Raw genomic sequence first — 22,241 nt, 5'->3', positions numbered from 1 at the left:
CCACAAAAAAGATTTCGTTAAAAAAATAAAAATTAGGTCATCTTTTATCAAGTGATTTTGCTTACAATGGAGTAGAGGATTGGAATCAGTTTATCATGCATAAACTCCTCACCACTAGACTAAAATTTGTGGCTTTTAGGGTTTTATCTTAGTCAAGACTAAATAGTTTACTCAAAGATATGAAGTACACGTTGGTGAAGAACTCGATCTTCTCTCGGCACTTGACTGTGTTCGTAAGCTCAACTTTGGACCCGTGATTTTTGAATTTGACTCTAAGAAACTGGTACATAGTTTACATTCATTTCATTAAGACATGATGTTACCGAGTTTGGAATGATTATTAAGCATTGTAAAACTATTTTCTCTAATTCTACAAAAAAATAAATTATTTTCTCTAATGTTGTCTAGAAACTCAAGTGTCGAGTTTGTGCGAAGACAAATAAATGAGGTTGTTCATAATTTTGCTAGGATAACAACATTATCGACTAGTAGTTTTTAGATTTTAGTCAATGTACCAACACATTTTAATTAATGAAATGTTGTAGGCACACATTGATTAAATTGTAATGATGAGTTTCATTAATGTCGAATTATTAAAAGATTTCAAGGTTGATTTCTTACTGAGGTTGAATTGTTCCAAAAGTTCAAGGTTGATTTCTGGCTAAAATAATTTTTTGTTGGGCTTTATGCTTTATTTGGAAAGGCTAAAAATGATCTTATAACTTATAAGCTCATAACACATGTTTGGATTTTAGCCACTATGTCTTTTATATACATAAGTTATGCAAAAAACAAAAAGGTCTTTTACATAAGTGGAATGTAAAAAGTAACACTTATCTGTGTCCAAAAAACAAACAAAATACTTTTAGTCAAAAATAAAAAATAATACTTAATTTTTTATTTTTTTATTCTATGAATAAATACTATAAAAATAATGTAACCTTTTTTATAGTAGAAAATACGGTTGAAGGCATGTTCATAACTTAGCTGTCCCGTATTGGATGTATGACCTCTTCTCAATTAGTTGGGAGAGTTAATAGTGAACACTTTATAGGTGAGATGACTCATAAACAAAATATCTTTAAGGTTTTGGGTGAAAATGTAGTGTCAAAGTCACTTGTAGAGTTGTTCAATGTTTAATGTGTTGACCTCACTAGTGCAGAAAATATTTTTTACACTTGGCCAAAAACACTTTTTGTATTTGGCCAATATAACTTTTTATCTTAGTAATAAGTCATAATTGTAGTAGTGACTAATCCAGTGAGGGTCCCCCGTAGGCCCCAACAGTGGTATTAGAGCTTGATGTTGGGGTTGGGGAGCAATAAGTAAGTGGTGATGGATCTTGGATGCGAAGAGACTCACACTTGAGGGAGATATTGAGATCTAGTAAGTGTGAGTTAAGTCCCACATAGGTTGAAAAAGTTGAGATTGAACACATTGGTTGAAAGAGTTAAGTCACACATTGGCCGTAAATTTATGATGAAAATGTTTTGGACTGGGCCTAAGGACCAATCGTTGAGGAGATCCTCTTCTTGAACATTTACTTCCCTACACATCGTAATGTCTGACATCATAATGATGAACATTTATTGCTCATCGTGGTTCTCTAACCGCTTTTTGAGGACAGCCGCTTGATGGCATTGATTTTTTTATCAAGGGTCTTGACCCAACGCCGGAGCCCATATATACCCCTCTCATGCAGAGGGGTCAGGTATATACATTCCCTTTGTTCTTTTTTTTTTTTACGGATACATTCTCTCTATTCTTAAAACCTCTACTTCACGCGTTCTACTAACTTTCCATTCACCGAAACGGAAGAGAAGTACCACCGGACCAGGTCGACTCGTAAGATTAGAAAATGTTATTTATATTGTTTTGATTAATAAAATAATTTACTTTTATCCCAAAATAATAAATAGAAGAAGAAAATAAAATCATACAGGCAAGCACCTCAAGTTCAAATAGGAAAAACAAATGAAAAGTTCACCAAAAAAAAAAAGAAATTAACCCATTTTTTTTCATTGATTAGACACTTTCAATATTTGGTCTAGACTAGACACCATGTTTTTTTTTATTTTAAGTAGTTTAATAGTTAGAAATTCCACTTTTAAGATGGATAAATGGAATAAAGTATTCTGATTCAAAAAAAATGAAAATGAAATGAGGTGTTTGAGATTCGAACCTCGGCAGCTGCATATAAAATGCAATATCCTTACTAACCAAGCTATGATCATAGAGACGACACTCTGTTCTATTTTTTTTGACACATACGACACTCTGTTCCATTAAATGAAAATAAATGTTTATAAATGTCATAAATTAAAAAATACTCCAAGTTTGGGACTAAGGGAGGCTCTCGTGGAGTCGTGGGACAACCCACAATTTTCAAATTGACGTGGCACCTCGGTTCAATAATTGTTATCGTCCAAAATCATTGTGTTCGAGTGGAGATTGCTACAAAGAAGGTTAACCATAGAGTTTTATTGTGGAATAGAGTAGTGAGCGATACAAGATGAGGATCAACAATGTTGTTTTTTCTATCTTCAATGACAGAGTCAATTCAATTAGCAATGTCAATTGTAACTCTAAGCGGAGATTTTTACGGTACTAATATTATAATACCTCCTTTTATTTTTATAAATAAATGACAATTGAGTCAATAAATAGTTCGTATATTTGGTTCATAATATAGTTTACATAGATAAATTTTTGTTGACTTGACTGTTTCTTATAAAAACGATCGGTGAAAGTATTATATATCTATTGGACCTTTTTCATTTATGGTAAAAAATGTGTGCAAGCATGAGATATGTTTGTTTATTAGCGGTTTTGGTGTGTATGAAGCATGTATATTGTTTGGTTCATGGTGCTAGAATTAGTTCATTGTAATGTGCTAAATTGAGTTTTATATTGGTTTTTATCTTTTAGCATAAAACAGTTTGTGTATTTTGTCATGCCTTTTGGATATTCCTTGTACTTAAAAAGCTATACATATATATTGACTTTGAATATTACTTATATGATCTTAAATTTCTTATATATGTAGTAGTTTTTGTCAATTTTCCTTTTTTTACATTGTATATATACTAAATTATACATTTTAGACTTGACCCCTATAATAGGCATCACAATGGGGTACAGAGGGGACGAGTTTTGCTCTCACCAAACCCATAAAGTTCGGATATCCCCATACTCGTTTCAATTCTCAACGAGAATAAAAAGTAGAACCCCAAAATCATACCCGGATTTCGGTACTCCCATTTCCCTTCACCCTTCTTAAACTTCGGTTATATTTTGGGTTTTTTTTTATTAAAAAATAAGTTAGAAAACCCAAAACTATTTTTTTTCAACAATATAATATTTTTAAATAACAAAAAAAATAGAGGAAAACAACTTGTTTAATACTCTACTTTAATATAAAAATAAACATATGAATATAATTTAAGAGTAAAATATAATTCCGATATAAGCAGGACGGGTTCGGAGTGGATATCAATGTCCCTATTACCCGCCTCATCCCCATCTTTTGAAATGAAAACCCAAATTTGAACCCAAACAAAGTCAACTCGAATTTTTTCTGTCAAATCAGGGAAGATTTAGACAGGTACCCGCATATATGAGTTTTATTGTCATGTCTACTCCATATGTATGATTTCTGGCTCCGCCCCTGATTATAAAACAATATAACGGGTCAATGCTTAATAATCATCCACTTATCAAACAATTTTTAAATATTAGCAAAAGTTAAGAGGAGGAAACAATATAAGAAATAGGAAAATGCTAAACAGTGCCCCCGGGGCACTAGTTAAAGATACAAATATAGAAGTTTTATCTCGTAAATTGTGCATTCAATGTTTTAATGATGTGAAAAATTATTCCCTCTCATAATTAATTTTATCATTTATTTCCTTTTTTAGTATGCTTAACTAGTGCCCCTGAGGTGGTGTTTAGCATGACCCTAAGAAATATAATGTCCTCCGCTCATGATATATGTTATTGTTGTATCTTTTATGGAAAAAGCTAAAAAGCACGATAAAAAGCAACCCTCTTATTAATAATATTAAGAGCTCTTGATATTCTTCAACATGACTGATGTTATTTAAGTTTTACAACTTTTTTCCCCTTCATTGAAATCAATTATTGTTGCCCTTTTGGAGATGATTTTCGAGTTCTTGCTTATTAGCTTTTTTATGTCCTCTTAAAGTTCTTTTAAAAGAAAATTGTCTTTGGCAAATGATGCCGTACATGGAAATTTTTCAATGACTATTTTTTTTTTGTTAGAGACAGTTTTTTATGTTGATTTATGATTTTGGGGGGTTTTTTTCTTTTTCAATTGTTCGATGAGAATTATTTTTATAATTTTAGTTGTATATTTGAGTTTGAGGGTGGCAGTTTTGGTAAAGTTTTTTTGCGCCTCTTGAGACTTTTATGTACCTTCCAATTTTATTTTGTTCACTAGTACTTAGGATGCAAGTTTGTTAAATCAAAAAAACTTGAAGCAATCCGTTGGCATGCTATTCCGCGAATGTGGAAATAGCAAAAACTGGAAAAATAAGCACACTCCATTCGCACTCTAAATAGTGAACTGTATTTGAGTTCGCATTCTAGATTGTGAACTGCGTCTTTTCATAATATTTTCATTCATGGCGGGCGTGAAGGGTGTGACGTTGGAGTTGAGTAAAAAAAAACTGTCACTCGCTATTTAGGATGCGAACGGTGTTCACATTATAGAATACGAGGAGGTTATTTTGGTAATTTCAGGGGACGCGTGAGGAATTCTAATTAGGAATTTCAGTGGGGCGTGAGAGGCGCAAAAAGTAAAAGTCTAATTTGTATCATACTTTGGTTTTGGGCATCTTGGCCCATCTTTTGCTCCTATTTGACTTTTATTTATTTATTTATTTATTTATTTATCTTAATAAAAAATATTCCTTACAAAAACAAAATAGGGTAAACTACATTGTTATAGTACCAAACTAAAAGTTGTAATTAAGAAATTGAGAAACTTTTACCATTATGTGTCCTACGAGCATGTAGACAGACACGACTTTTGTGTCCGTCTATCTGTTTTTTTTATTGCCCTGTAATTAATTAAGATTTGATGGGGCATATTCAAAACATATGTAAAACTTGGATTTAATACGATAATTTGCATTCAAAATACACTAGTAAAAAAATGACATATTACATAAGCATGTTACATCTGAGGAACATATGTCAGATGTGAAAAGCTATATGGAGTAGTCTTTTCATCTGGTTTCAATATCCACAGATGTGAAAAATATATAGACAAAACGTTATACATCTGGTTTCAATGTACCAGAAGCATAACTGAACGCGGTGGCAATCCTGTAATTATGGCGAAAATTATCTAAAATATAAATATATCTGGCCATATATAGCCACAGATGTAAAAAGTCAGTATGAATAAAAAAAAAAAATTGGAACCAAGTACTATTATATCTTATGTTTGGTGCACACAGGATAACAAACATGATAACTATTATATTTTGTTTTTAATACATACTTGCTCATAATAATATGATAAGATATATAACATATTTAATTGACAAAATTACTCTTGTAAAACAATTATTATTTTTTAAAAATGATTTTGTAATACTTTGAATTTTATAAATAAAAAATATAAATAAGTAATCAAATAACTTTATATAATTTAAAATAAAAATCATGAGAAAATAATCAAGTTTAATTTTTTATATGAATCATGATCAAATAAATAACTCAATAATATATACATGTTAGATAAGCCAAATAAATATATGATATATCTCATACGTAAATAATAAAACTATTATCGCAAAAGAATTATATTTAATTTTTTATAAAATTTAAATTAATATCCCTATTTGTCAATTTTTTAATAATCATTTTACTTTAAAATATTGTAATTTTAGTAAAATTTTGATTTTTTAGATAATATAAATTACAAAATTATCCCTGTGAGAAAATCACATATATATTTAAAAATTAATTATTTTATTATTTATATTTTATTAATTTTATTTTATGTATTTTAAAATATATTTTATAAAATAAATCAGTAATTTTTTTTTCTTCTTATCATATCCTGCTGGTAACCCAGCTCAAATTCAGGATAAGAATTATAACTAGAGAGACAGGATAGGATAAGCTTCAGGATTAACTTATCATATCCTGCTGTATCATCAAACACTGGATTGCGGCAGGATATGATACAGTTATCCTATCCTGTCTCTTATCCTGTGCACCAAATGGGCCCTCATTCTCCAAGATCCCTATTTATACCAAATTTATACCAATCTTACCAAGAATGATTTTTATTTTTTGGTCAGTGGGTCAAAAACATGACTTTTTTTCAGGAACAATTTTCGGTGTATAATGCTACTTCTACTATTTGTGTAAATCGACTTATGTTGATTTATGAATTTGGGGGGTTTTTTTCTTTTTCAATTGTTCGATGAGAATTATTTTTATAATTTTAGTTGTATATTTGAGTTTGAGGGTGGCAGTTTTGGATCATCTTGGTTTTGGGCATTCTTTAATTTGTAAAGTTTTTTTGCGCCTCTCGAGACTTTTATGTACCTTCCAATTTTATTTTGTTCACTAGTACTTAGGATGCAAGTTTGTTAAATAAAAAAAACTTGAAGCAATCCGTTGGCATGCTATTCCGCGAATGTGGAAATAGCAAAAAACTGGAAAAACAAGCACACTCCATTCGCACTCTAAATAGTGAACTGTATTTGAGTTCGCATTCTAGATTGTGAACTGCGTCTTTTCATAATATTTTCATTCATGGCGGGCGTGAAGGGTGTGACGTTGGAGTTGAGTAAAAAAAAACTGTCACTCGCTATTTAGGATGCAAACGGTGTTCACATTATAGAATACGAGGAGGTTATTTTGGTAATTTTAGGGGACGCGTGAGGAATTCTAATTAGGAATTTCAGTGGGGCGTGAGAGGCGCAAAAAGTAAAAGTCTAATTTGTATCATACTTTGGTTTTGGGCATCTTGGCCCATCTTTTGCTCCTATTTGACTTTTATTTATTTATTTATTTATTTATTTATTTATTTATCTTAATAAAAAATATTCCTTACAAAAACAAAATAGGGTAAACTACATTGTTATAGTACCAAACTAAAAGTTGTAATTAAGAAATTGAGAAACTTTTACCATTATGTGTCCTACGAGCATGTAGACAGACACGACTTTTGTGTCCGTCTATCTGTTTTTTTTATTGCCCTGTAATTAATTAAGATTTGATGGGGCATATTCAAAACATATGTAAAACTTGGATTTAATACGATAATTTGCATTCAAAAATATACCACATTCAACACTACATGTGAGACAACTATAACTCAAACTAGAAAATGCATAAAGGTATGTAACCTAACAAGTCATCATCTCTTTTTCGATCTGATAATCTACAACCACCGTAAAGTTGGATGTAGAGGATAAAAACTGTCTTATTCCATACACATAAATATAATGTATTGCGAGTTCGATATTAATTCGGCAACATGACATTCAAAGCTTCCAAGATAGACCCGAGTATTGCCTTGGAAACTTGTGACACCAATCGAAAAGCGGATCGTTTAACATGGTCCTTGATCTGATTGCTGTACTTATTTTCAACATCATTAGATCTATCCCAAAGCACAATTCCTCCATAGTTAGAAGTCTTTTTAATGTGAGGAAGAACCTTAGAAATGAGATCATTTGGTGGTATATAACCACTTTGAGTTGCATTATGTGCTGATGGTAGCCCCATATAAACAGTATTATTTGGTAGAGCTAATGCTGTCCAAGCATTCCATGATTTTAAGAGCAATGTTGCATTACCATTTGGTAGATTATATTGACATGGAGGGTTATTGTAGAATTGAACAAGTACCATAATCAAACAAGCCAGTTTTGATAGCTTTGTCAAGGTAGAGATCTGGCATAACACATTGAGGTGCAGCAGCTAAGTAAAAATACCTATGAGTGATTTAATTAGTTAGTATGAAAGAGTTAAAAGTTAAGTAATAATGAAATGATAAGAATAGTTTGATGATTCTACCATCATCGCGACAACATAACATAAGAGTTAAAGAGTTATTATTTTTCATTCATCCGATCCAAAATTTAAAAGGCTGATTGTATAACAAAAGTTGTGTATTTGGTCGAAAATTTCAACCAAATACATAAATTTTTATTGATCAGAGGGAGTATTAAACTCAATTTCTTTGTTTCAAATAGCAACAAAATTCACATTAACTAATTCCTACAAAAATTGAAAATTAGAAATTTAAAACCCACAATATTCCCAACATTTAAAAAAATTCAATAGTCTTTTCCTATATGAGTTGTATGTACTTCATCACTAAATTAAACTCATTTCATCATAGAACTTTGTGAAAAGTTAAGGGAGTTAATAATTGTACATAATGTCAAAAATACTATTTAATATGAAATGAAAAGAGTACCAACATATTTCTTATTCCAAAAAAAGAGTATAATTACCTGTTTTGATGTCTTTTATTGTCAAGATGCCTAGTAATTAAGGTACTCCCAATAAAGATTTGAACCTTTTATAATGGCAAAATCAACACCATCTAAGGTAACCCTTCCACTAAGAAAGTTATTATAGAGATAATCGGCAACTTTTTTAGCGTTGTTTGGTGAGTTAAGGGAGTAGTTTCCGAACGCATGCACCTCCAAGAGAAAGAAAAACTTTAACATGTTTTTGTTGACAGTGTTTTATTTCGGATTCGAGTTTTATGCAAAGACTCCAATCACCACAATGGCCGGCGAAGTTCCAACTTGGGATTCTTCCTTCTCCAAAAACATGTAGGAAAGCTAAGAGTACAATTTTGTAATTACCAGTGTCACATGTTGATGTCAAGTTGCCATCCTTTGAGTTTTGGCCCCAGTAGATGGCAATATTGCCATCACTTGATGATGCTTTGATAGTGAAGAAGAATGTTGTTAAGACTAACAAAAAGATCAATGCTTGTCTTTTGGAACTCATAGTGTCATTTTTGTGTTTGGTTAGTTTGATTACTTTAGATTGATTGAGCTACCCTTTTATGATAAGGTTACGTAGCATATATGACGTAACATTATTGCATAATAACTATAAAAAAAATGTAATATGTGAATAAAAGAGTACGGGTAAATATTGAGTAAGTTTTAAAGTCCAGCTAGCCCAGCACCGAAGTAAACAAATTGGATACGTTCTCTTTTATAATTTTGTGGGTATGTTTGATCTATAAAAAAAATAAGATATCGGATAAAACAACTCCAGTTGTAACTATATAGTTACAACTGGAGTTGTTTTATCCGATATCTTATTTTTTTTATAGATCAAACATACCCACAAAATTATAAAAGAGAACATTATCCGATATATATATTTAGTTTTAAAATTGTTTTTGGTACCGGAAAAATTGGGGGTCAAAGGACATGACCAAAATAGAAATTATTGTCCCCACTGAACTATGAGACAATTTTTTGTCCTCCGTACAAGTTGTCTATGCTGGCGCAGCAGAAGACACTCACACACACACTTGAACTGCAAGATCTCTCACACACACACACACACACACTACTACAATTTTGACATATAATAGCGCCAATTTAATAGCGCTTTTTAACAAAACGCTATTAAAAATGTCACACTGAGACTTATAATAGCGGTTTACTTGTCGGGCGCTATTATAAGTTGTTAACGAAAATAAACGGACACGTTTAATAGCGCTTTTTGTATAAACGCTGTAACACCCAAACCCATTATTTATATATTTCTACCTTTAGTAAAATCTTTTTCAAAATACGCAACGGAAAATCACATTTAATTTATTGAATATTGGTTCGAGTATTACACTCCTCTATCAAAATAATACTAATGTAATTAATTAGTAAAAACAGTGTTTATACAAAATAATCATTTCTCAAAATGTATAGTTTTACAAATAAATATCGAAAGTCATAAAGACCCTATAGTCTAAATACAACCCTTTCCCGTGTCACAATCAGAGCGGAGCTTCATCGACGACTCGACATCGAATACCACAAAATCCTGTAAAATCTGGACCCCCAACGATCCAGCACATAACACATAAAAGAGAGTTAGATAACATACTCAAAATATACAAGTGTAAGTAAATGGTACTTAAACACTTCTTCATAAAAACATGCATAATCATACATTATACATATACATCACCATCATTCATGCATATTCATATATCATGCATATACTTCATTTATCACCTAATCAATCATCCACAAAATACACCAAACATATAGTTTCACGTCGTCTCGGACAATACCAAAACATCAACAAATACATTGTTCAGATTATGGTCATGACGGACCCTGCGTTGTTCATTTTATAGTCATGACGGACTCTGCTCCTCACATACGGATTAACAATCAACATTTACCAAGTATGTGTCAAACATCATTTATTATAAAATGCACACATAATCCCTAATGCAATCTAATGCTTCACATTCATGTTATGTCCTCTAGACACCTCTAATGCATGTGGTACCATCGTCTTTATCAGAGTATTTCACCTCCGATATCCGTCTTTATCAAACAAATATAGTTCGATATCCTTCTTTATTGGACAAGCCAATATCCCTAAATATTCATGATGCATGCACTCAAACTCATGAATATATTCATCAATAATTTTGGCATATAGCCCGTCAACAATAACGTGGAACACTATCCAACGTCCGTCTTTATTAAGATAATCAATACCTTAATATCCGTCTTTATCGAATAACATAATTCGATATACTTCTTTATTAGAATAACATACTCTAATATCCTTCTTTATTAAGTTGATTAACACCTTAATATACTTCTTTGATATTTAAACAAACATCATCAACAATCAACAACAATTATAATTCACAAATATAATCAACAATTCATCAACACATCATTCTTCATCAACAAGCATCAACAAGCCTCAACAAGCATCAACAATCATCAACAATCATGTAAGAATAAGCCACTGATTGAAAATACATGCAAAGGAAGACAGCAGATGAAAAATTGGTGAAAACTGCAGTATTTACGCCCGGGGCGGAAATATTTACGCCCGGGGCGGAACTTTACGCCTGAGGCGGAAATGTTTACGCCTGGGGCGGAAAATCATCTGAAAAGCTGGCTGCTCACTGCTCTGCCGTTTCAGGCGGAATTATTGGACAGCCTCTCATTGCAACGATCATAACTTGGGCTACGAAAGTCCAATGGAGACGCACATATACTCGTTGGAAAGCTAACAAACAGGGCTACAACTTTTATGTTGGCCACTAAAACCAGTTCACAACGAAAAGAGGTCAAAATTGCACGTAAAGGTTCAGACCTCATAGATAACAATTTTCTACATTTCTCATTTCAAACTCTAAACTCTCAAGACTCTCACATAAGCCATTTTTCATGTTATAAACCCCAAATAAGTTCATATTCAAGTGCAACAAGCATATCTAAACACAAAAGGACGGTTCATTTCTCAGATCTACGTCATAAACATCGAAAAAGTAAAGATTGACACTTTTTCATCAAAACTCTCAAGAACACAAAGTTCTTGAGTTTAATCTGTTATAAAACTCGTTTTTAACCATTAAATCCGTTCATTAATCATGTTAAAAGCATGTTAAACATATTAAGAACCTTAGGAACGATTTCCATCAAGAAAATCCGTTCTAAGCTAAAACGAAAATGGGGTGGAGGAAGTTCGGGTGAGGAGAAATCGACATTCTCCCCTTCCTCGAGTCACCCACGAATATGAAATCTACTCTCTTACCTGGATTCGAAGAAAACACGACGAAGATCTCGAATCTCTAGCTCTCCCCTTGCTCTAGCTCCCAAGCTCTCCTCTTCTCCTCTCTCAAGAACATAAGAACATGAGAAAAATGAATTTCTCTTCTCCCTCTCATGGCCATATGGCGCCACACACACACACAAGGCCCATTGGGCCTCAAGCCCAATTGGCTTGGCCCAATAACACGTTAACTCTCACTATTCGCTTAATAACTAAAGTACTCGATAAATAACTCTAGTTATTAACTTAATTAAAATTCCACGTTAAATAAAATATTTTAACACATAAAAATAATAATACGAAAATTGGGTCGTTACAACTCTCCCCCACTTAAAAGATTTTCGCCCTCGAAAATTACGCTACTAAAACAACTCCGGATAACTCCTGTATCCGACCCTCCAACGAAACGTTCAAAACACTGCACATTACCAAGTTTGACAAAATTAATTTATCCCATCCAACACAATTTTTGTCTATTTATCAACAAGAGATCAAGGACGGCCAGTTCCTCAATTTGTCGATAGATAGTCAACAAACATGATATCGGCATAAACCATTCTTATCAAACCGCTAAAACGTCCACTCCGCACGAAACATCCACAGACTCACATTCTACGGTACTCACAACTCTACCCCAAAACAGGTATAACCAATCGAACTCTCCGAAAGATACTTCCGTGGAATACTTCCACAACTCCACAAATCCTATAAGTCTCTGATTCCCTCATGGATCACTTAACCGTGTTACATCACTTATTCATATTCGAATCTTATTCCAACTTATCACTCGATAATTCAATTCCAACAATCACTTGATGACCAACATTCTCAAACTCCATTGACACATGCTAAAAACTACCGTCTCTAACCGTCAAATTCCTTTTCTCACATTGAGTCGAATCCCAACACGACTATTCCGTTCCCAAGTAATCTCTCAACCAATATTTGCATTCCCTAACGCAAACATTTTCCAATACCACTTCTCCTTAATCCCTTAGCAATTTGCTACTTCAAAATTAGGCTACCGCCTAAAATTGGTTCTCCAAACAATCATAACCTCTATCTCGTTGATTCCAAACGACATCTTCAATTTGCCCATAATCCATCTATCGATGTTCCTCATCATCTTGTATTGCAACAAGCACACTCTTCTCCGTTTATTCACTCATCGAATTAAATCCACAAAGCTCCAAATACTCGTCATACGATCTAATCCCATCCATTAAATTCTAATCAACCTTTGTCTTAGTATTCTTACTCATGACTCCTTGTCTAATCCCAATATGACATCTCTAGAAAATTTCCAAAATTCTCGTCCAAATACATTTTAAGTTATGCACCAAGTCACTACCGTTTCATCATCCATGATGAAACAATTTAAAATCCTTTACTTCATTGTCACCGATTGTGACCATACCTCATCAACATCCACGATGCATCTAACAAAACTAGTCTCTACCGACTCTTCCATTCCATGAATCCAAATTCCTTAGCAAATACTTACTCACTCTTATCTTGTGGGCACTACCAAATGCTCTCTGACACTTACCTTAGGCATCACCTTCAACTCCTTACTATATGTGCTCAAACACAACATCTACTCATATGTGCGGTAATCCTTTTCGCAAATTCTCACTTAACACAAGTCATTTCCAACATGACCTCCTACTACTCATTCTCAACACGTTCTCCAACGGCTAACTTTCTTATTCTTCATCATTCAAAAATGATACCTCTCATTTAGCTTCATCTCCACTTCTAGGATCTCATTCAACTTCGACACAAATTGCCCTGTCATTATCCAAATCCAATTACCCTTTCTTCGGCAAGCCTCTCACAAAATCCTTCGAATCGTTATCATACTTCCATCTTCGAATTAACTCGACTACTCATACAATCCTTACTTCCAACGATTCAACAAACATACCAATCCTATTATGATATTTCTCAATTCCATTTTCATCTACTTTAAAACTTACTTCCCTTCCTTGATTAATTAACACCAACGGTTCACTAATCTTCACATCTCTTACGAAAATTACTTCACACACTAGACTTAGAAGTCCAAACTGTTCAACCAATTCAACCTACTACCATATGCACGACTCACGTAGAACTTCTTACTCCAACATCCGGTACAACATCTGATCCCCTTGGATGACAACTTACTTCAAAATCATCACCTCTCAAGAATCCTAATCACTTCCACTTCTACATATTCAACTTCTTCCGATCAAACAGGTACTTCAACCTTGGTCCACAAAAATGATGCCTTCAAACTTTTAGTGCAACACATGATCCTTGATCGTCCCGAATGCTCTTCATCTTACTTAACCAATCTCACTAACGCCCCACGATGAAACACTTGGTCCGACAACTCCTATTCTAGTAGTTTCTCACAACTTGTTGCTCCCATCCATTCCACTTCGAACAACGTCACCACTTCCTGAATATTCCGCTTCAAGAACATCTCTACTCATCTCATCTTCTCACGTTCGAAACATCTCAGAGGGATATAACCTTCTCCCCCACTTATCTCAAACTCACTCGTACTCTTCCACTAGAACTTCCGGTGCTCACACCTAACGGTTCTATCGTCTCTAAACACATTCTTCCCAAAAGAAGAAACTAGTATCGACATCGTTTACACGCATGTCACATACAAGGGACAAAACCTAACCCACGATACCTAAACACTAACACAAATTCATGCAAGCATTCAAGTAACCTATACTTCCCTCACTTCTCAGAGTTAGGAAATCAAAACAACACGAGAAAAATGAACATTGCATAGCAATAATTCATACTCACATTCAATCAACTCAGAACAAGACATCAACAAAATAAATTTCTTGTCTGGCTCCCTCGCTTAGCAAAAGCTAGCGAGCTCCCGGCGAGACAAGTCAAAAACATTCACAGGATATAGCAAGACTTAGCGAGACTCAGCGAGGTTCATTCTTCGCCTAGCGAGCACATCCAAAAATCTGGGTGCTCTGCTACGGTTTTGAACTTACGCTCACTAAACTCTCGTTTTCTCGACTCACTAATCCACAAAATCCAAAACATCAAGCATATAACATCATTATAGACTTGAAAGCACAATTAGAATCATGCATCAACAATCACAACATAGCATTATGAGATCTTCATGTTTGTACTCATAAAACGCATAGCAATTCAATGCTTAGTAATCATCTAGCACATGTTATAAACAAACATATAACAAACACATATCAGGACACATTAATATCCTACTCTTCTCACCATTTTGAAAATTAATTTTCACTCACTCAAAAGAAAATAACTCTATATTTTCACCAAAATCTTCAAGAAATAATATTAGTTTTTAAAATTATTTCAAATCAATACCACATGCAGTTTTATATCATGCCGGATCGTCACATGCAGTTTTACATCATGCCGGATCATCACATGCAGTTTTATATCATGCCGGATCGTCAACAATTAGCAAATAAGCATCAATCAATCAAGTTTAAACTACACAAAGGTTAAACTCTAAGCATATACAACTATTATAAACATAGAAGTATAGCACTCACACCATTACTCAACAAAACAATGGATCTATTAATCCAATTCACACCACTCATAGTTCCTAAATGAACAACAAAAGTGATTTCACAAAACAAACACCACAAAATTGTTAGACAAACACGACTGACACACAATACTCACTTGGTCTGACTGCACAGACCTGCTCTGATCGACACATAACCCACACAGTCCGAAGACAACGGGGCTCTGATACCAATTGTAACACCCAAACCCATTATTTATATATTTCTACCTTTAGTAAAATCTTTTTCAAAATACGCAACGGAAAATCACATTTAATTTATTGAATATTGGTTCGAGTATTACACTCCTCTATCAAAATAATACTAATGTAATTAATTAGTAAAAACAGTGTTTATACAAAATAATCATTTCTCAAAATGTATAGTTTTACAAATAAATATCGAAAGTCATAAAGACCCTATAGTCTAAATACAACCCTTTCCCGTGTCACAATCAGAGCGGAGCTTCATCGACGACTCGACATCGAATACCACAAAATCCTGTAAAATCTGGACCCCCAACGATCCAGCACATAACACATAAAAGAGAGTTAGATAACATACTCAAAATATACAAGTGTAAGTAAATGGTACTTAAACACTTCTTCATAAAAACATGCATAATCATACATTATACATATACATCACCATCATTCATGCATATTCATATATCATGCATATACTTCATTTATCACCTAATCAATCATCCACAAAATACACCAAACATATAGTTTCACGTCGTCTCGGACAATACCAAAACATCAACAAATACATTGTTCAGATTATGGTCATGACGGACCCTGCGTTGTTCATTTTATAGTCATGACGGACTCTGCTCCTCACATACGGATTAACAATCAACATTTACCAAGTATGTGTCAAACATCATTTATTATAAAATGCACACATAATCCCTAATGCAATCTAATGCTTCACATTCATGTTATGTCCTCTAGACACCTCTAATGCATGTGGTACCATCGTCTTTATCAGAGTATTTCACCTCCGATATCCGTCTTTATCAAACAAATATAGTTCGATATCCTTCTTTATTGGACAAGCCAATATCCCTAAATATTCATGATGCATGCACTCAAACTCATGAATATATTCATCAATAATTTTGGCATATAGCCCGTCAACAATAACGTGGAACACTATCCAACGTCTGTCTTTATTAAGATAATCAATACCTTAATATCCGTCTTTATCGAATAACATAATTCGATATACTTCTTTATTAGAATAACATACTCTAATATCCTTCTTTATTAAGTTGATTAACACCTTAATATACTTCTTTGATATTTAAACAAACATCATCAACAATCAACAACAATTATAATTCACAAATATAATCAACAATTCATCAACACATCATTCTTCATCAACAAGCATCAACAAGCCTCAACAAGCATCAACAATCATCAACAATCATGTAAGAATAAGCCACTGATTGAAAATACATGCAAAGGAAGACAGCAGATGAAAAATTGGTGAAAACTGCAGTATTTACGCCCGGGGCGGAAATATTTACGCCCGGGGCGGAACTTTACGCCTGAGGCGGAAATGTTTACGCCTGGGGCGGAAAATCATCTGAAAAGCTGGCTGCTCACTGCTCTGCCGTTTCAGGCGGAATTATTGGACAGCCTCTCATTGCAACGATCATAACTTGGGCTACGAAAGTCCAATGGAGACGCACATATACTCGTTGGAAAGCTAACAAACAGGGCTACAACTTTTATGTTGGCCACTAAAACCAGTTCACAACGAAAAGAGGTCAAAATTGCACGTAAAGGTTCAGACCTCATAGATAACAATTTTCTACATTTCTCATTTCAAACTCTAAACTCTCAAGACTCTCACATAAGCCATTTTTCATGTTATAAACCCCAAATAAGTTCATATTCAAGTGCAACAAGCATATCTAAACACAAAAGGACGGTTCATTTCTCAGATCTACGTCATAAACATCGAAAAAGTAAAGATTGACACTTTTTCATCAAAACTCTCAAGAACACAAAGTTCTTGAGTTTAATCTGTTATAAAACTCGTTTTTAACCATTAAATCCGTTCATTAATCATGTTAAAAGCATGTTAAACATATTAAGAACCTTAGGAACGATTTCCATCAAGAAAACCCGTTCTAAGCTAAAACGAAAATGGGGTGGAGGAAGTTCGGGTGAGGAGAAATCGACATTCTCCCCTTCCTCGAGTCACCCACGAATATGAAATCTACTCTCTTACCTGGATTCGAAGAAAACACGACGAAGATCTCGAATCTCTAGCTCTCCCCTTGCTCTAGCTCCCAAGCTCTCCTCTTCTCCTCTCTCAAGAACATAAGAACATGAGAAAAATGAATTTCTCTTCTCCCTCTCATGGCCATATGGCGCCACACACACACACAAGGCCCATTGGGCCTCAAGCCCAATTGGCTTGGCCCAATAACACGTTAACTCTCACTATTCGCTTAATAACTAAAGTACTCGATAAATAACTCTAGTTATTAACTTAATTAAAATTCCACGTTAAATAAAATATTTTAACACATAAAAATAATAATACGAAAATTGGGTCGTTACAAACGCTATTATATGGGTACCTCTTTGATAGCGCTTTTTGTAGAAACGCTATTATAGGACTTTCTACCAAATTAAATAAAAAATTGCGTAAAATATTTTATTTAGCGTTTTGGCTTCAGAGACCTTCTTCAAACTCAACTCAATATCTCGCCTATCTCACCTTCTTCGAACTTTACCTTTTCCCTCATCGAACTCATTATTTCGTGAATCTCCTTCTTTACCTTCTTCGATCCCCAAACGTGTTCACCTAAACCAGCCTCCATTTTTCTCTCCGTCGAACTCATCAACCACCATCTCTCTATCGAACAAAAACCTTCTTTCTCTCCGTCAAAATCGTCGCTTGAACCCTTAAAACCTTCTTATCTCAATCGTTCCCCTCTTTGAACCCTAAAATGAAAACTGATTGAACCTAGAACTCAGAAATCCTAAAATTTAATTGAAACCCTAGAAATCAATTGAAACCCTAGAAATCAATCGAACACAGAGCTCAATTCATTATCTTCGTTAACACTAGGTGAGTTTTCAATGCTTTTTATTTTTTTGGGAACAAGCATGCTTTCACCTGTATTTTCTCTATGATTCATATTGATGATAAGATTCACTTTTGTATTATACACTACTCACTTCTTTTTGTTATTTAACCACTTATTTGATAGTTACTTTACATAAAAGTGTCTGATACACTGAGATTTGGAGTACTTACTCTATCAATATTTCCTGCATGATTATTTTTGGGGTGAATTAGTGTTGATGACTAGTTTCCAAATGTAGTAAATATTACAACTGATCATAGTTCTCCCTCAATTTTATCTCAGTTGTTTGGTAATTTTTCATTTAGACTGTATATTCAACTCAATTGTAAAATGATTGTTTAGTCTGTATTTTCTTTTGGCCAATATTCACTTCTAACTATAGCATCACTGTATCAGAGGCCATTTGTCACCTTATCTACCCATTCCGATGGCAGGTATTCAATCCTTTACATCTGTACTCCAGTGTTGAGTTCTATTTCCCTCCTGTTTTTATGGTTCCATGTATCTACAATAAATTTTAAGTTTTTGATTATCCTATCTTCTTAGACTTGGCTGACAAGGACATGAAGCAAATTAATGCTCTGTTTTGTGAGGTAATTCAACTTATTTGATGTGGATCTTGAGATGATTATTGGGTCATTCAATTTTGTTTTAATAACTTAAGCTAGTTATAGAGTGCAAGCAATGTGTTTTGCAATATTATATAGCTTATTTTATGGCACCTGACATTAGTCATAGGATTGTTGATTTTCAAAGTTCAAATGAGAAATTTGATTTACTTTGTAGTTGTATGGAGTGCTTGATTTTGTTAATAAATGAATTGTAGTCAAGCCTCAAAGCAAATGAAGAAATAATAGATTATTCATTTTAACTTGTGTTTGTTTGCCGAGTTGTGGTGATTATTGGAATTGTTAGGCAGTTATAATCAACAATTTGTGTGTTTCTTTTAGACATATAATAGAAATGCTTATAGTAATTACAAGTTGTGGATAATGCTTATAGCTTAAGGCCAAGGTACTATGGATGTGAACTCCAACATGACATATCTTAATGTAATTATATCGGTTGTTGTAATAGTGTTAACAAAATTGGCAAAAAGAGGTTGACTTTTCCTTTCTCATGTGACTTTTACTTTAGAAAGTGTTAAAAGGATAATCTCGGACCAGATTTCTCTAAGATGTAAGTTGCACTCACTAACTGAATTTTGATTTTATGAGCTTGTTTGTGTTAGTATTTTGGTATAGTTTCTATTCATATTTATGGTTCCTTGCTTAAAATATAGTTTCCTTGAATCAAGCTAGTAATTTCAATTATGCTATAGGTTGTTTCAAATAATTTTGAGCTTCTGTTTGACTTCGATGGCTTTTGGTGTCAGGTTTGGAGAGTTTGGAGAGATAATAGGTGGTCTAGTTGGGACCTCACAGGTGCAACAGAGTTTGTTATTTTTTCTCTGCTCTGCGGCAGATTTTCTGCTGTGTTAGACAGTAATTTCAGCAGGTGTTTTGGTGGAGTTTGTGGCTGTCAATAATAACTCATGGTCTAATGGACATAGATATTTGAGTTGTTTATTTCTTTCTTTTACAATATCATGTGTTGCAGATCATTAAATCACATATGTGGCTTTGCTTGGTATCTTTTCACCAAGTTTAATTTTTTGTGTTTATGTAGTCATCTATAAATATAGACTTCTTTACAAAATATGATCAAGGGAGTACATTCACCCACTTCTATTTTCTAGACAGTAAGAATCTTTTTTCCCTTGAATACTCTCACCTTCTCAGGTCATTCACCAAGTGAGTAGCTCTCATTCTCAGGTCATCTTGCTTATGCCCATTTGTTACTAAATTTATGATAAACATGCTTTTTTATTTATTTATTTTTGTACAAGCATGCTTTTTATTTAATATTACACACTTTTTACTTTATCACCATGAGTTTACAATTGTGTTTGGTTTGTTTATTTTGTTTTTGGTCTCTAGCAGCCTTCAAATTCTATGGATCTCGACTATGACTTCACGTTGGACCATCTTTCGACTATCAAAGTAATCAGAAAAGGGAGCAGTGATGTAGTGCAACATGTTCGCCATAAGTGGGTTGTAAAATTATTTGCTTTAAAGGTTGTCATTCATAGCTTAGTTGTTTTTTTTTGTTGTATCTCTAGCCTCTCCTTTATAGCGGTGTTTGTTCTTGTACCGTCCAATTCGGGTTTGTCTTGTTCCCGGTTCGGTTTGTTTATAAAATGAATATATTATTTCAGAGCTTATGTTTCACTAGATGACGTGAAGGAGGAGTACGACTACCTATATGGCTGAAGATGTTATCAATTAATGATGCAAAAAGGCGGCAAAAATAATAGTTGATCATTAATTGGTAAGTTGTATCTTATAGATATTTTATAATCCAAATATATTCTGATCTGGCTGTTGTGCTTGGTAGAAAATGTAGTTTGGTATTGTGACACTAAAATTTTAGAGTAATGGGGATAATGATAATGTCCCCAAGGTCATACTATTTTTCCTCTTAAAAAGATTAATTTTAAATGGGCTATTGAAACACTAGAATGTATAATTATGAGCATGCTGATGCACCAAACGATGTATTATCAAGCAAGTGCCTATATACTTGATTTTTTGTACATCTATATATATAATGACTATGTTTTATTATACAGGTAGTTTGAGGCCTTTCTTTTCTCAATGAACTAGGTGGTTCTCATCAAGTGACAGGTCAGAGAAGAAAGTAGGGCTAGAGTTTGACAATCTCTTTTGTAGTGGTCTTTGTTTTGTACTAAAATTTCATTGATTTTTCTCATAAGTATGGCCAAAGTTTGACATATCTCTTTTGTAGTGGTCTTTGTATTTGCACTATTCAATTCGGATTTGTCTTGTAGTCGGATTGATTTTGTTTATGAAATGAATGTATTACAAGAGTTTTTGTTTCGAAAGTCTATATATATATATATATATTGATACTATTTTAAAAGTTCAAGAGCAAGTTGTCAAACAAAAAGTGCAATTTATTGTAAAAAACAGCAATGTTTAAAAAAGGACAGGATTAGTAAAAAAAAAAGGACAGGACATACAATAGCGTTTTTTACACAGGCGCTATTAAAAGCTGGTCCAGAGAAAGAATTATAATAGCGTTTTATTAGTGCGGGTGCTATTATAGATAACATATAACAACGCTTCTATATAAAAGCGCTACCGAAACCCGTTTTCATAAGCCTCTTTGGTCGCACAGTTACATACTACAGCGCTTTTTAGAAAAACCGCCATTAAAAGTGCACATATGATAGCGTTTTAAAAACGCTATTATAGGCATCCAGACTTATAATAGCGGTATCAGTAATAGCGTTTTAAAGCGCTATTAAAAGCCAAAATAAGCGTTATTAAAGGCCCTTTTTTGTTGTAGTGACATCTGCTATGGCTCAGGGCTTGTGTAACGACCCATTTTTCGTATTCGTATATTTTATTAAATGTTATTTTATTTATTAATTGGCTTTTATTATTTTATTGAGCGACGAATAATTATTTAGCCGAACGTAAGTTATTAGACGCGAGAACCTTGTTTTGGGCTTAAAGGGGCGTGAGAGGCATGGGCCTAAGCCATTTGGGCTTGGTTCATGACATGAGAAGTAGTATAAGTAGCAAGTCAAACATATGAATAGTATCATAACTTCATTTCTTTGAGCTTTGAGTGAGTAGAGCAAGAGCAAAACC

At 33.5% G+C, this 22,241-nt stretch overlaps 1 long non-coding RNA gene and 1 pseudogene across 8 annotated transcripts; one reads left to right on the top strand and one right to left on the bottom strand.

Moving 5' to 3' along the window:
* Positions 1-7,373: 7,373 nt before the first annotated feature.
* LOC123885692 lies at positions 7,374-9,021 on the bottom strand (annotated as a pseudogene).
* An 8,974-nt stretch (positions 9,022-17,995) lies between these two features.
* On the top strand, positions 17,996-21,629 carry LOC123882939. Of its 8 annotated transcripts, XR_006800049.1 has the most exons (7): positions 17,996-18,503; positions 18,919-18,956; positions 19,069-19,115; positions 19,660-19,701; positions 19,898-20,639; positions 20,780-20,892; positions 21,194-21,629. It is a non-coding gene; the product is annotated as an uncharacterized LOC123882939 (long non-coding RNA). The 8 variants fall into 8 exon arrangements; XR_006800048.1 differs by lacking the exon at positions 19,660-19,701; XR_006800047.1 differs by lacking the exon at positions 19,660-19,701 and having other exon boundaries at positions 18,919-19,115.
* Positions 21,630-22,241: the final 612 nt, after the last annotated feature.

This window comes from Trifolium pratense, linkage group LG5, assembly GCF_020283565.1.
Source record: "Trifolium pratense cultivar HEN17-A07 linkage group LG5, ARS_RC_1.1, whole genome shotgun sequence".
In the NCBI taxonomy this organism is placed as follows: Eukaryota; Viridiplantae; Streptophyta; class Magnoliopsida; order Fabales; family Fabaceae; genus Trifolium; species Trifolium pratense.
Note: the sequence above shows the minus strand (reverse complement) of the source record. Positions and strands in the feature narration are given on the sequence as shown.